The sequence below is a fragment of the Ranitomeya variabilis genome, chromosome 1 (assembly GCF_051348905.1).
Source record: "Ranitomeya variabilis isolate aRanVar5 chromosome 1, aRanVar5.hap1, whole genome shotgun sequence".
Lineage (NCBI taxonomy): Eukaryota > Metazoa > Chordata > Amphibia > Anura > Dendrobatidae > Ranitomeya > Ranitomeya variabilis.
In genome coordinates this window covers 467,309,413-467,324,057 of record NC_135232.1, presented here as the reverse complement: position 1 = coordinate 467,324,057, position 14,645 = coordinate 467,309,413, and the positions used below count along the sequence as shown (strand labels likewise).

The 14,645-nt window shown below is 46.6% G+C and overlaps 1 protein-coding gene across 1 annotated transcript in view; it reads right to left on the bottom strand.

The window, feature by feature from the left end:
• The window catches only part of GRIN3A (glutamate ionotropic receptor NMDA type subunit 3A), an 816,603-nt gene that overhangs the window by 249,725 nt on the left and 552,233 nt on the right, over window positions 1–14,645 (bottom strand). The window lies entirely within an intron of this gene.

Genomic DNA, 14,645 nt, shown 5'->3' with positions numbered 1-14,645 from the left:
GTAAAGACTGCAGATGCATCGAGGGGATAAATTCAAATCAGATCCTAAAACCTTTATGAAAACACATCGAAAATACCAACGTCTTACGTATTGTAGACCGCAAACCATGTGTTTCGATTTTACTCTGTAAGAGCGTAGAAAAGTAATTTGCTATTTACCAACTGTGATATTACCAATAAGCAAAGTTGTGACAGAATGAATGAGCTTCTTTCATTTTTGATGCTATTAAATATTTTAAAAAATCATCTCATTTTTGCTGCTACATAGATGTAGCAGAACTCAGTACTCCATTGGGTGTCATAATAACTGGCAGTTACCTAGAAAGGATTTCTTACCCTTATTTACACTGTAGAACAGCGCTGAACTTAAATGGTAAGCTTATTCAACATTTTGTTAACATTTGGAGTCAGTTGAAAAAGTTTAATACGAGGTCAGAAAGTACCTAACTCACTGTTTTTTCACCTGTGTATGAAAGGTTATTTAGCAGTAGCATATTTACTGACATTAGTGCTTGAAACTTTGTGACCAGTTAGGGGCTCTGGTCCATTTTTAGCTGACTGACATAGAATATGGTGCTCGGTGTGCGTGCGCATGCCCAGTGTCAGCACCATTATGAAGGCGTCACAAATAGAGATGGCCAAACCTGAACAGTAAAGTTTGGCATCCGTCTCAAACACCTACTGTTCGGGCACAGACACCGAACATGGACTTCACCGGGAAGTCTGTGTTACTGTTCTGGTTCGGCTGAAAAAACACCGGGTGTTTGACGCGCTTTCATGTCCATGGCAGCATGGCAAACACCACTTCTGATCGGCGGTGAAATCATCCACACCGGTCAGAGAGCTGCGGTACCCATGTTGTCAAAAGGCAGCTCGAGCACTCAGCTGTGTTCGAAGGCATAAAGTTTACCTCCAGTCACTGGTGTCAGCTGATGGGACTCCTGATCCCACCATCTGATACCTGATTTATTTCTCACGTTGTTAGCGTGGATCTCACCGAGGTCACAGCAGCTCAGCCCAGCTGGGAACAGAGCCTCATTAACCGGATGTAACCTCATTGACGTCACCACTGGTCACTGAGGCTGCGCTTGCAGCATTTCAGTCACCAGTGGTTCTCAGTCTGGATGGTCACATCTAGGCACCGTCCAGGTTGAAAACTGTTTATCCTCCAGACATGGATTACGGCATGGGACAGATTGACAGACAGGTATGGTGTATTGTTTTTTTATTTTAGTTTTATTACAGGAAGGGGGTTCGGTGGAAGTAGGTGAGGTCATAACTATGGTTTAATTAAGATTATTAAAAGAGTCTGTGTCTTTCTTTCAATTTAAGTACTTTATTCTTGTTGTGTCTTTATTTACCATGTAAAAGTATTTTATTCTTGCTGTGTCTTTATTTACCATATAACTATAGGATTAGAAATGGAGAGGTGTCTTATAGACATCTCTCCATTACTGAGCCATGGGCTTGATGTCACCTGACAATACAAAGGTGACATAAATCCCACAAATACTAACCCAACTTGCAACTGCTACAGGGCAAGTGGGAAGAGTGGGCAAATTGCAAGAATTGGTGTGTCTAATAGATGTGCCTTTTCTGTAGAGTTGTGGGCTGCTATTTTTAGGCTGGGGGGCAATATCCATGGCCCTTTACCAGCCTGAGAATACCAGCCTCCAGCTGTCTGCTTTAGAAAGGTTGGTTGACAAAACTGGGGGGACCCCACGCTTTATTTTTAAATTATTTATTTAAATAATTAAAAAATACGGCAAGGGGTGTTAGGGCTAGCGAAACGCACCAAGTAATTGTGCAGAGATACCTGCTGCAAGTAATGGCGGATGGACACTGAGCTCACACGTGGGTTAAACTTCACCCCGTGTGAAATGAAAGCGTACTCTGTTGCCTCACAGAGTCACGCTGTACACAGGGACTAAAACCCTAACTAAAAGTTGTGCTTGCTCTGGAACTCTTCTGTGCTAACCTCACACATGAAGGAACCAGATGCTAAGCCAAGGCTAATTGCCCCCACTGATGCTAGCTGCCTGCCTGAGTGTACAGCCCCAAGGCTAATCAGGACACTTATATACAGTGTGGCAGAGTATCCAATGGCAACTGCCAAATACAAATGATACTAGCGCATGGCCATGTGGCCATGCAAACCTTTTATGGCTGTAGCAGTTCAGGACCTTTCTAGTGGACCAATAGGAGCTGCTACAGGACCTAAGCGTGTGACCCCTAACCTCCAATGAGAGGTCTTCCCTTGGGCATGCTCAGGAGGGGAAAAGCAGGACTTAGTCCCAGGAGCGCCTGCTCGTCGCCGAACAGCACTAGTTATAATGGCTGAACCTGGAAGGGCAGCAGTAACCAAATCTGCAGTATCTGTCCTGGCCAGGCATTGGGACCGACGTCTCTGCTGAACAGGCTCCACTGCGGCTGGAAAAGAATGGTAGACTGCAGCAGGCATGGCTCGACATTCCCCTGTGCAGTGGCAGGAACTCGATGCCTAGCAAGGGGACCCCTCTATTCTTGATAACTAGCCTTGCTGAAGCTGACAGCTGAGTGATGCAGCCCCCAGCTGTGAGTTTTGCTTGGCTCGTTAATAAAAATACAGGGAAACATATGCCAGGTTTTTTTCTAAATTATTTATTTACAGATCAGAAGCAGTCTGCTCAATACTCCTATCCACCGCTCCTGCTCTCGCTGTTATTAGTGGCAGCATGTGTCCCATCAACTGACACCAGTGACCGGAGGTAGACTTTACACTTTTGATCACAGCTGAGTAGTGTTGAGCGATACCATCCGATACTTGAAAGTATCGGTATCGGATAGTATCGGCCGATACCCGAAAAGTATCGGATATCGCCGATACCGATACCCGATACCAATACAAGTCAATGGGACACCAAGTATCGGAAGGTATCCTGATGGTTCCCAGGGTCTGAAGGAGAGGAAACTCTCCTTCAGGCCCTGGGATCCATACTAATGTGTAAAATAAAGAATTAAAATAAAAAATATTGATATACTCACCCGTCCGGAGGCCCCTGCACCTTACCGCTGTTAACCGTCAGCCTGCTTTGCTTAAAATGAGCGCATTCAGGACCTTCCATGACGTCACGGCTTCTGATTGGTCATGTGCCGCTCATGTGACCGCCACGCGACCAATCACAAGTCGCGACGTCATTCTCAGGTCCTAAATTCCTAGAATGAGGAGTTTAAGGCCTGAGAATGACGTTGCGGCTTGTGATTGGTCGCGTGGCGGTCACATGAGCGGCACGCGACCAATCAGAAGCCGTGACGTCATGGAAGGTCCTAAACGTGCTCATTTTAAGCAAAGCAGGCTGCCAGTTAACAGCGGTAAGGTGCAGGGGCCTCCAGAAAGGTGAGTATATCCATATTTATTATTTTAATTCTTTATTTTGCACATTAATATGGTTCCGATACCGATTCCCGATACCACAAAAGTATCGGATCTCGGTATCGGAATTCCGATTGTTATGACCCCAATGGCGAGGGTCTCAGAGATATCAGCAAGTCTGCGAAGTACAAAAATCGAGCTCATAGGGCAGTGGTAACTGGGTTGACCATATATCTACTCCTAACGCCAACACTAGAAGTAGCCGGGGAACATGCCTACGTTGGTCGCTAGATGTCTCGCGCCAGCCGGAGGACTAACTACCCCTAGAAGAGGAAAACAAAGACCTCTCTTGCCTCCAGAGAATAGACCCCAAAAGTAGGATACAAGCCCCCCACAAATAATAACGGTGAGGTAAGAGGAAATGACAAACACAGAGATGAACTAGGTTTAGCAAAGAGAGGCCCACTGACTAATAGCAGAATGTAGTAAGATAACTTATATGGTCAACAAAATCCCTAACAAAAATCCACACTGGAGATTCAAGAACCCCCGAGCCGTCTAACGGCCCGGGGGAAGAACTCCAGCCTCCCTAGAGCTTCCAGCAAGGAAAGGATACAGATAATGAACAAGCTGGACAAAAATGCAAACAAAAACAAATAGCAAAAAGCAAGAAAGCGGACTTAGCTTAATCACGCAGGAACCAGGATCAGTAGACAAGAGCACTACAGATTAGCTCTGATATCAACGTTGCCAGGCATTGAACTGAAGGTCCAGGGAGCTTATATAGCAACACCCCTGACCTAACGACCCAGGTGAGCATACAAGGGATGATAGACATACCCAGAGTAAAATCACTAGTAGCCACTAGAGGGAGCCAAAAGGTAAATTCACAACAGTACCCCCCCCTTAGTGAGGGGTCACCGAACCCTCACCAAGACCACCAGGGCGATCAGGATGAGCGGCGTGAAAGGCACGAACTAAATCGGCCGCATGCACATCAGAGGCGACCACCCAGGAATTATCCTCCTGACCATAGCCCTTCCACTTGACCAGGTACTGAAGCCTCCGCCTGGAGAGACGAGAATCTAAGATCTTCTCCACCACGTACTCCAACTCGCCCTCAACCAACACCGGAGCAGGAGGCTCAGCAGAAGGAACCACAGGCACAACGTACCGCCGCAACAAGGACCTATGAAATACGTTGTGAATGGCAAACGACACCGGAAGATCCAGGCGAAAGGACACAGGATTAAGGATCTCCAATATCCTGTAAGGACCAATGAATCGAGGCTTAAATTTGGGAGAGGAGACCTTCATAGGAACAAATCGAGAAGACAGCCATACCAAATCCCCAACACGAATTCGGGGACCCACACCGCGGCGGCGGTTGGCAAAACGCTGAGCCTTCTCCTGTGACAACTTCAAGTTGTCCACCACATGACTCCAGATCCGCTGCAACCTATCCACCACAGAATCCACCCCAGGACAGTCAGAAGGCTCCACATGTCCCGAGGAAAAACGAGGATGGAAACCAGAGTTGCAGAAAAATGGCGAAACCAAGGTGGCGGAACTAGCCCGATTATTAAGGGCAAATTCAGCCAACGGCAAGAAGGTCACCCAATCATCCTGATCAGAAGAGACAAAACACCTCAAATACGCCTCCAGAGTCTGATTAGTTCGTTCCGTTTGTCCGTTAGTCTGTGGATGAAAAGCGGAGGAAAACGACAAATCAATGCCCATCCTACCACAAAAGGATCGCCAGAACCTGGAAACAAACTGGGATCCTCTGTCCGACACAATATTCTCAGGAATGCCGTGCAAACGAACCACGTTCTGGAAGAACACAGGAACCAGATCAGAAGAGGAAGGCAGCTTAGGCAAAGGAACCAGATGGACCATCTTGGAGAAACGATCACATATCACCCAGATGACAGACATGCCCTTAGACACCGGAAGATCCGAAATGAAATCCATAGAGATGTGTGTCCAAGGTCTCTTCGGGACAGGCAAGGGCAAGAGCAACCCGCTGGCACGAGAACAGCAAGGCTTAGCTCGAGCACAAGTACCACAGGACTGAACAAATGACCGCACATCCCTTGACAAGGAAGGCCACCAAAAGGACCTGGCTACCAGATCTCTGGTGCCAAAAATTCCCGGGTGCCCTGCCAACACTGAGGAATGAACCTCGGAAATGACTCTGCTGGTCCATTTAGCAGGCACAAACAATCTGTCAGGTGGACAAGAGTCAGGCCTACCAGCCTGAAATCTCTGCAACACACGTCGCAGATCTGGAGAAATGGCTGACAAGATAACTCCTTCCTTAAGAATACCCTCAGGTTCAGCGACTCCAGGAGCATCAGGCACAAAGCTCCTAGACAGTGCATCGGCCTTCACATTCTTCGAACCTGGTAAATACGAGACCACAAAGTCAAAATGGGAGAAAAACAATGACCAGCGGGCCTGTCTAGGATTCAGGCGTTTAGCAGACTCGAGATACATCAAATTTTTGTGATCAGTCAAGACCACCACACGATGCTTAGCACCCTCGAGCCAATGACGCCACTCCTCAAATGCCCACTTCATGGCCAACAACTCCCGATTGCCCACATCATAATTTCGCTCTACCGGCAAAAATTTCCTAGAGAAAAAGGCACAAGGTCTCATAGTAGAGCAACCAGGGCCTCTCTGCGACAAAACGGCCCCTGCCCCAATCTCCGAAGCATCCACCTCAACCTGAAAGGGAAGTGAGACGTCAGGCTGGCACAAAACAGGCGCCGAAGTAAACCGGCGTTTCAACTCCTGGAAAGCCTCCACGGCAGCAGGAGCCCAGTTAGCTACATCAGAGCCTTTCTTGGTCATATCCGTCAGCGGTTTAACAACGCTAGAGAAATTTGCGATAAAACGACGGTAGAAGTTAGCAAAACCCAAGAACTTCTGAAGACTCTTAACTGACGAGGGTTGAGTCCAATCATGAATAGCTCGGACCTTGACTGGATCCATCTCCACAGCAGAAGGGGAAAAAATGAACCCCAAAAAGGGAACCTTCTGTACACCAAAGAGACACTTTGAGCCTTTTACAAACAAAGAATTTTCACGCAGAATCTCAAAAACCATCCTGACCTGCTCCACATGCGAGTCCCAATCATCAGAAAAAAACAGAATATCATCCAGATAAACAATCAAAAATTTATCCAGATACTTCCGGAAAATGTCATGCATGAAGGACTGAAAAACTGAAGGTGCATTAGAGAGCCCAAATGGCATCACCAAGTACTCAAAATGACCTTCGGGCGTATTGAATGCGGTTTTCCATTCATCGCCCTGCCTAATGCGCACAAGGTTGTACGCACCACGAAGGTCTATCTTGGTGAACCACTTGGCACCTTTAATCCGGGCAAACAAATCTGACAACAGCGGCAAAGGATACTGAAATTTGACAGTGATCTTATTTAAAAGCCGATAGTCAATACAAGGCCTCAAAGATCCGTCCTTTTTGGCCACAAAAAAGAATCCCGCACCAAGAGGGGAAGAAGAAGGACGGATATGCCCCTTCTCAAGAGACTCCTTGATATATGAACGCATCGCGGTATGTTCAGGTACCGACAGATTAAACAGTCTCCCCTTAGGAAACTTACTGCCAGGAATCAAATCTATTGCACAGTCACATTCCCTATGAGGAGGCAGTGCACTGGACTTAGACTCGCTGAAGACATCCTGATAATCAGACAAATACGCCGGAACTTCCGAAGGCGTAGAAGAAGCAATAGACAAGGGCAGGGAATCTCCGTGAATTCCATGGCAGCCCCAGCTTGACACTGACATAGCCTTCCAGTCCAAGACTGGATTATGGGTCTGTAACCATGGCAAACCCAAAACAACCAAATCATGCATTTTATGTAGAACAAGAAAACGTATTACCTCCCGATATTCGGGAGTCATGCACATGGTAACCTGTGTCCAAAACTGCGGTTTATTTTTTGCCAATGGCGTAGAGTCAATGCCCCTAAGAGGGATAGGATTTTCCAATGGCTCCAGAACAAAACCGCAGCGCTTGGCAAATGACAGATCCATCAGACTCAGGGCAGCACCTGAATCCACAAACGCCATGACAGGATACGATGACAGTGAGCAAATCAAAGTTACAGAAAGAATAAATTTAGGTTGCAAATTACCAATGGCGACCGGACTAACAACCTTAGTAAGACGTTTAGAGCATGCTGAGATAACATGTGTAGAATCACCACAGTAGTAACACAAGCCATTCTGGCGTCTATGAATTTTCCGCTCATTTCTAGTCAGGATTCTATCACATTGCATTAAATCAGGTGCCTGTTCAGACAACACCATGAGAGGATTTGCGGTTTTGCGCTCCCGCAACCGCCGGTCGATTTGAATAGCCAGGGCCATAGAATCATTCAGACCTGTGGGAATGGGAAAACCCACCATCACATTCTTAATGGCTTCAGAAAGGCCATTTCTAAAATTTGCAGCCAATGCACACTCGTTCCACTGGGTCAGCACGGACCATTTCCAAAATTTTTGGCAATACACTTCGGCCTCGTCCTGGCCCTGAGACATCACCAGCAAGGCTTTTTCTGCCTGAATCTCAAGATTGGGTTCCTCATAGAGCAAACCGAGCGCCAGAAAAAACGCATCAATGTCAGCCAATGCCGGATCTCCTGGCGCCAGCGAGAAGGCCCAATCCTGAGGGTCGCCCCGTAAAAAAGAAATAACAATTTTTACTTGCTGAGCGGAGTCTCCAGATGAACAGGGTTTCAGGGACAAAAACAATTTACAATTATTCCTGAAATTTCTAAATTTAAATCGGTCTCTGGAAAATGGTTCAGGAATCGGTATCTTAGGTTCTGACATAGGATTTCTGATAACATAATCTTGTATGCCCTGCACACGAGCAGCAAGCTGGTCCACACTTGTAATCAAGGTCTGGACATTCATGTCTGCAGCAAACACAAGCCAATCAGAGTTAAAGGGGAAAAGAAAAAAAAATGAGAGAGAGAAAAAAAAACTCAGAACTTTCTTTCTTATAATCCCGCTTCTGCAATGCATTTAACATTTAATACAGGCCTGGCAAACTGTTATGACCCCAATGGCGAGGGTCTCAGAGATATCAGCAAGTCTGCGAAGTACAAAAATCGAGCTCATAGGGCAGTGGTAACTGGGTTGACCATATATCTACTCCTAACGCCAACACTAGAAGTAGCCGGGGAACATGCCTACGTTGGTCTCTAGATGTCTCGCGCCAGCCGGAGGACTAACTACCCCTAGAAGAGGAAAACAAAGACCTCTCTTGCCTCCAGAGAATAGACCCCAAAAGTAGGATACAAGCCCCCCACAAATAATAACGGTGAGGTAAGAGGAAATGACAAACACAGAGATGAACTAGGTTTAGCAAAGAGAGGCCCACTGACTAATAGCAGAATGTAGTAAGATAACTTATATGGTCAACAAAAACCCTAACAAAAATCCACACTGGAGATTCAAGAACCCCCGAGCCGTCTAACGGCCCGGGGGAAGAACTCCAGCCTCCCTAGAGCTTCCAGCAAGGAAAGGATACAGATAATGAACAAGCTGGACAAAAATGCAAACAAAAACAAATAGCAAAAAGCAAGAAAGCGGACTTAGCTTAATCACGCAGGAACCAGGATCAGTAGACAAGAGCACTACAGATTAGCTCTGATATCAACGTTGCCAGGCATTGAACTGAAGGTCCAGGGAGCTTATATAGCAACACCCCTGACCTAACGACCTGTTGTGAAATTGGATTCTGGGCTCCCCCGGTGGCCACTTGTGGAATTGTACTTGTGTGCATCATCCCCTCTGTTCACCTGCTCCTATCAGGATGTGGGAGTCGCTATATAACCTTGCTCCTCTGTCAGTTTCATGCCGGTCAACAATGTAATCAGAAGCCTTTCTGTGCATGTTCCTGCTACTAGACAACTCCCAGCTAAGTTGGACTTTTGTCCTTGTGTGTTTTTGCATTTTGTTCCTGTTCACAGCTGCTGTTTCGTTACTGTGTCTGGAAAGCTCTTGTGAGCGGAAATTGCCACTCTGGTGTTATGAGTTAATGCTAGAGTCTTAAAGTAATTTCTGGATGGTGTTTTGATAGGGTTTTCTGCTGACCATGAAAGTGCCCTTTCTGTCTTCTTTCTATCTAGTAAGCGGACCTCGATTTTTGCTAAACCTATTTTCATACTACGTTTGTCATTTCATCTAAAATCACCGCCAATATATGTGGGGGCCTCTGTCTGCCTTTTGGGAAAATTTCTCTAGAGGTGAGCCAGGACTGTCTTTTCCTCTGCTAGGATTAGGTAGTTCTCCGGCTGGCGCTGGGCATCTAGGGATAAAAAAACGTAGGCATGCTACCCGGCCACTTCTAGTTGTGCGGCAGGTTTAGTTCATGGTCAGTATAGTTTCCATCTTCCAAGAGCTAGTTCTCATATATGCTGGGCAATGTTCTCTCACCATTGAGAATCATGACAGTTTGACCGGCCCAAAAAAAAGGGTTAAATTACTGGCTGAGAAAGGAGAGAAAAAAGAAGTCTGCTACAATTTTTTTTTTTTTTTTTTTTTTCCTCTAGTTCTGAGTGTGCTCTTAATTGAATCACTTGCTAGTCTGCCTTTACTGCAGCCTTCCTCTCTTTCTCTCCTTCTTATCCTTGAATGGCTCTGTGTTCACCTGTTTCAAATGGATCTTCAGAGTGTAGCTACAGGTTTGAATAATCTCGCCACAAAGGTACAAAATTTGCAAGATTTCGTTGTTCATGCACCTATGTCTGAGCCTAGAATTCCTTTGCCTGAATTCTTCTCGGGGAATAGATCTCACTTTCAAAATTTTAAAAATAATTGCAAATTGTTTTTGTCCCTGAAGTCTCGCTCTGCCGGAGACCCTGCACAGCAGGTCAGGATTGTAATTTCCTTGCTCCGGGGCGACCCTCAAGACTGAGCTTTTGCATTGGCACCAGGGGATCCTGCGTTGCTCAATGTGGATGCGTTTTTTCTGGCCTTGGGGTTGCTTTATGAGGAACCTCATTTAGAGCTTCAGGCGGAAAAGGCCTTGATGTCCTTGTCTCAGGGGCAAGATGAAGCTGAAATATACTGCCAAAAATTCCGCAAATGGTCTGTGCTTACTCAGTGGAATGAGTGCGCCCTGGCGGCGATTTTCAGAGAAGGTCTCTCTGATGCCATTAAGGATGTTATGGTGGGGTTCCCTGTGCCTGCGAGTCTGAATGAGTCCATGACGATGGCTATTCAGATCGATAGGCGTCTGCGGGAGCGCAAACCTGTGCACCATTTGGCGGTGTCTACTGAGAAAACGCCAGAAAATATGCAATGTGATAGAATTCTGTCCAGAAGCGAGCGGCAGAATTTTAGACGAAAAAATGGGTTGTGCTTCTATTGTGGTGATTCAACTCATGTTATATCAGCATGCTTTAAGCGTACTAAGAAGCCTGACAAGTCTGTTTCAATTAGCACTTTACAGTCTAAGTTTATTCTATCTGTGACCCTGATTTGTTCTTTGTCATCTATTACCGCGGACGCCTATGTCGACTCTGGCGCTGCTTTGAGTCTTATGGATTGGTCCTTTGCCAAACGCTGTGGGTATGATTTGGAGCCATTGGAGGCTCCGATACCTCTGAAAGGGATTGACTCCACCCCATTGGCTAGTAATAAACCACAATACTGGACACAAGTGACTATGCGTGTTAATCCGGATCACCAGGAGGTTATTCGCTTTCTGGTGCTGTATAATCTACATGATGTTTTGGTGCTGGGATTGCCATGGCTGCAATCTCATAACCCAGTCCTCGACTGGAGAGCTATGTCTGTGTTAAGCTGGGGATGTAAAGGAACTCATGGGGACGTACCTTTGGTTTCCATTTCATCATCTATTCCCTCTGAGATTCCTGAATTCTTGTCTGACTTTCGTGACGTTTTTGAAGAACCCAAGGTTGGTTCACTACCTCCACACCGGGAGTGCGATTGTGCCATAGACTTGATCCCGGGTAGTAAATACCCTAAGGGTCGTTTATTTAATCTGTCTGTGCCTGAACACGCGGCTATGCGAGAATATATAAAGGAGTCCTTGGAAAAGGGACATATTCGTCCTTCGTCATCTCCCTTAGGAGCCGTTTTTTCTTTGTGTCTAAGAAAGACGGCTCTTTGAGGCCGTGTATTGATTATCGACTTTTGAATAAAATCACGGTTAAATATCAATATCCGTTACCACTGCTTACTGATTTGTTTGCTCGTATAAAGGGGGCCAAGTGGTTCTCTAAGATTGATCTCCGTGGGGCGTATAATTTGGTGCGAATCAAGCAGGGGGATGAGTGGAAAACCGCATTTAATACGCCCGAGGGCCATTTTGAGTATTTGGTGATGCCTTTTGGTCTTTCAAATGCCCCTTCAGTCTTCCAGTCCTTTATGCATGACATTTTCCGCGATTATTTGGACAAATTTATGATTGTGTATCTGGATGATATTCTGATTTTTTCGGATGACTGGGACTCTCATGTCCAGCAGGTCAGGAGGGTTTTTCAGGTTTTGCGGTCTAATTCCTTGTGTGTGAAGGGTTCTAAGTGTGTTTTTGGGGTTCAAAAGATTTCCTTCTTGGGATACATTTTTTCCCCCTCTTCCATCGAGATGGATCCTGTCAAGGTTCAGGCTATTGGTGATTGGACGCAACCCTCTTCTCTTAAGAGTCTTCAGAAATTTTTGGGCTTTGCTAACTTTTATCGTCGATTTATTGCTGGTTTTTCTGATGTTGTAAAACCATTGACTGATTTGACTAAGAAGGGTGCTGATGTTGCTGATTGGTCCCCTGATGCTGTGGAGGCCTTTCGGGAGCTCAAGCGCCGCTTTTCTTCCGCCCCAGTGTTGCGTCAGCCTGATGTTGCTCTTCCTTTTCAGGTTGAGGTCGACGCTTCTGAAATCGGAGCTGGGGCGGTGTTGTCGCAGAGAAGTTCCGACTGCTCCGTGATGAGACCTTGTGCTTTTTTTTCCCGTAAATTTTCGCCCGCCGAGCGGAATTATGATATTGGGAATCGGGAGCTTTTGGCCATGAAGTGGGCTTTTGAGGAGTGGCGTCACTGGCTTGAGGGGGCCAGACATCAGGTGGTGGTATTGACTGACCACAAAAATTTAATTTACCTTGAGTCTGCCAGGCGCCTGAATCCTAGACAGGCGCGCTGGTCGTTGTTTTTCTCTCGGTTTAATTTTGTGGTGTCTTACCTACCGGGTTCTAAGAATGTTAAGGCGGATGCCCTTTCTAGGAGTTTTGAGCCTGACTCCCCTGGTAATTCTGAGCCCACAGGTATCCTTAAAGATGGAGTGATATTGTCTGCCGTTTCTCCAGACCTGCGGCGGGCCTTGCAGGAGTTTCAGGCGGATAGACCTGATCGTTGCCCACCTGGTAGACTGTTTGTTCCTGATGATTGGACCAGTAGAGTCATCTCTGAGGTTCATTCTTCTGCATTGGCAGGTCATCCTGGAATCTTTGGTACCAGGGATTTGGTGGCAAGGTCCTTCTGGTGGCCTTCCCTGTCACGAGATGTGCGAGGCTTTGTGCAGTCTTGTGACGTTTGTGCTCGGGCCAAGCCTTGTTGTTCTCGGGCTAGTGGATTGTTGTTACCCTTGCCTATCCCGAAGAGGCCTTGGACGCACATCTCGATGGATTTTATTTCGGATCTGCCTGTTTCTCATAGGATGTCTGTCATCTGGGTGGTGTGTGACCGTTTCTCTAAGATGGTCCATCTGGTTCCCTTGCCTAAGTTGCCTTCTTCTTCCGAGTTGGTTCCTCTGTTTTTTCAAAATGTTGTTCGTTTGCATGGTATTCCGGAGAATATCGTTTCTGACAGAGGGACCCAATTCGTGTCTAGATTTTGGCGGGCATTCTGTGCTAGGATGGGCATAGATTTGTCTTTTTCGTCTGCTTTCCATCCTCAGACTAATGGCCAGACCGAGCGGACTAATCAGACCTTGGAGACATATTTGAGGTGTTTTGTGTCTGCGGATCAGGATGATTGGGTTGCTTTTTTGCCTTTGGCGGAGTTCGCCCTCAATAATCGGGCCAGCTCTGCCACCTTGGTGTCCCCGTTTTTCTGTAATTCGGGGTTTCATCCTCGATTTTCCTCCGGTCAAGTGGAATCTTCGGATTGTCCTGGAGTGGATGCTGTGGTGGAGAGGTTGCATCAGATTTGGGGGCAGGTGGTGGACAATTTGAAGTTGTCCCAGGAGAAGACTCAGCTTTTTGCCAACCGCCGTCGTCGTGTTGGTCCTCGGCTTTGTGTTGGGGACTTGGTGTGGTTGTCTTCTCGTTTTGTCCCTATGAGGGTTTCTTCTCCTAAGTTTAAGCCTCGGTTCATCGGCCCGTACAAGATATTGGAGATTCTTAACCCTGTGTCCTTCCGTTTGGACCTCCCTGCATCCTTTTCGATTCATAATGTTTTTCATCGGTCATTGTTGCGCAGGTATGAGGTACCGGCTGTGCCTTCCGTTGAGCCTCCTGCTCCGGTGTTGGTTGAGGGTGAGTTGGAGTACGTTGTGGAAAAGATCTTGGACTCTCGTGTTTCCAGACGGAAACTCCAGTATCTGGTCAAATGGAAGGGATACGGTCAGGAGGATAATTCTTGGGTCACTGCCTCTGATATTCATGCCTCCGATCTTGTCCGTGCCTTTCATAGGGCTCATCCTGATCGCCCTGGTGGTTCTGGTGAGGGTTCGGTGCCCCCTCCTTGAGGGGGGGGTACTGTTGTGAAATTGGATTCTGGGCTCCCCCGGTGGCCACTTGTGGAATTGTACTTGTGTGCATCATCCCCTCTGTTCACCTGCTCCTATCAGGATGTGGGAGTCGCTATATAACCTTGCTCCTCTGTCAGTTTCATGCTGGTCAACAATGTAATCAGAAGCCTTTCTGTGCATGTTCCTGCTACTAGACAACTCCCAGCTAAGTTGGACTTTTGTCCTTGTGTGTTTTTGCATTTTGTTCCTGTTCACAGCTGCTGTTTCGTTACTGTGTCTGGAAAGCTCTTGTGAGCGGAAATTGCCACTCTGGTGTTATGAGTTAATGCTAGAGTCTTAAAGTAATTTCTGGATGGTGTTTTGATAGGGTTTTCTGCTGACCATGAAAGTGCCCTTTCTGTCTTCTTTCTATCTAGTAAGCGGACCTCGATTTTTGCTAAACCTATTTTCATACTACGTTTGTCATTTCATCTAAAATCACCGCCAATATATGTGGGGGCCTCTGTCTGCCTTTTGGGAAAATTTCTCTAGAGGTG